Source organism: Urocampus carinirostris, chromosome 3 (genome assembly GCF_059441175.1).
Source record: "Urocampus carinirostris isolate Australia breed hairy pipefish chromosome 3, RoL_Ucar_1.0, whole genome shotgun sequence".
In the NCBI taxonomy this organism is placed as follows: Eukaryota; Metazoa; Chordata; class Actinopteri; order Syngnathiformes; family Syngnathidae; genus Urocampus; species Urocampus carinirostris.
In genome coordinates, this window is record NC_142351.1 from 51882539 (window position 1) to 51884297 (window position 1759).

The window sequence follows — 1759 nt, forward strand, 5'->3', positions numbered from 1 at the left end:
CATTCCAAAAATATGCATGTCAGGTTAATAGGCTGGTCGAAATTGTCCCTAGGTGTGAATGAGCGAGTGAGTTGTCTGTTTCTGTGTGTCCTGTGACTGGCTGGCAACCAGTTCGTGTTGTCCCCTGCCAACTGGGATCGCTGGAATGAGCTCAAGCACTACTGCAACCCTACTAAGGATAAGCAGCGCAGATAACGCATGGATGGAAATCTTATGTGATTGTTGGAGTGGTTTATTTATACACATAGTCGAAGTCCAGCTTCTAAATAAAGCAACCATAGGTTCCCTTTCCTGTACCACAGACGGGTTTAATGTCTCACTATATTCTTGTGGCAAGGCCCAATAATAACATTAGTAAGAACACCGATAACAATAATACTCCATCCATCCATTCTATATTCCTCTTATCCTCATAAGGCCGTCTTCGGGCAGTGAACATCCTGAACTGGTTGCCAGTCAGTCGCAGGACAAGAGAAAGACAACTCACTCGCTTATTCACATGTCGGGACAATTTGGAACGGCCAATTAACCTGACATGCATGTCTTTTGAATTTGGCAGGAAACCGGAGTGTGACACAGACTTGGGGAGAACCGTGTCATGTGTCGAAAAAGGGAAAAGTGTGAAGCACATTGTAAACCGCTTTGGGAGGTCTTCATTGTCTTGAAAACTGCTATATAAATGCAGACCATTTACATTTACAAGGAGACCGGTAACTCAAATTGAACCCAAGACCTCAGAACTGTGGGGCTGACGTGCTAACCATTCATCCGCCGTGACATACAATAATACTGATAAAAACAATAAGCCAGAATTTGCTGTGCAATCACTAGACCAGTGTTTTTCAACCATTGTGCCGAGGCACACTAGCGTACCGCAATAATTATTCAATGAACAATAATTATTCAACGAACAGTGTGGTGTGAAATTATCCAATTATTATGCCAGTGCGGTCTAATATAACCTATCTTTCATTAATGTTTAATTTTACCGGAGACACCAACTGATGGTGTCCCGCAGGATTTTTTTCAATGAAAAAAAATATGCCTTGACTCAAAAAAGGTTGAAAAACATTGCACCAGACAACTAGGCATTTAGATGACATAGGAAAAGACATTCGATTGGATCTCATCAGCACACAAATGTTATTCATGGTACCACGTGGTTTTGGATCAATTATTTCCCATGATGCCTTATTACAACGTTGTACAAGGTGGCACCATGGGTAAAAATAGTGCGATGTTGAGATACAATCTAGTGCCTTTTTCCTGTATCATCCTCCATATAATCTTAATGGTCTAGCAATTAATTATCGGCACTCGACTGTGTATCTAAGATTGTGTACTATTGACTTTTGGATTTTTGCATTTCGGAGATGGAATATGAGCTTGCTCTGTCCACTCCATGCATCGGCCCGGTATTGCAGTACCTCCGGGAACGGTGCATTCGCAATGATCGCAGCAAGGCTTTAGGGCTAGGACCTTAGCTTGGCCTTTTGGCTGAGAGTAAGTGTCCCGGCTCCTAGGCTTTGTAGCGTATTATGAACTGACCGATAACGGATAATGGATAATGAATAACGAAGATAGATCAATAACCCTTAAAAACCCCAAAACCCCCCCTCTTACCGACATTGCAGCCTCACTGAGGAAATGTAGTCGGCCATAATTGTCGACTGATCAAACATTGCACGTATACAGTGTCATGATTATTGATTAGGGGCACCTGCGGCTGCCCTATTGGCGCCAACAGATATGGTCGCTG

The 1759-nt window shown here is 42.8% G+C and overlaps 1 pseudogene; it reads left to right on the forward strand.

Annotated features, from left to right (window-relative positions):
* Window positions 1-1325: 1325 nt before the first annotated feature.
* LOC148370028 (U2 spliceosomal RNA) lies at window positions 1326-1449 on the forward strand (annotated as a pseudogene).
* The last annotated feature ends 310 nt before the right edge of the window (window positions 1450-1759 follow it).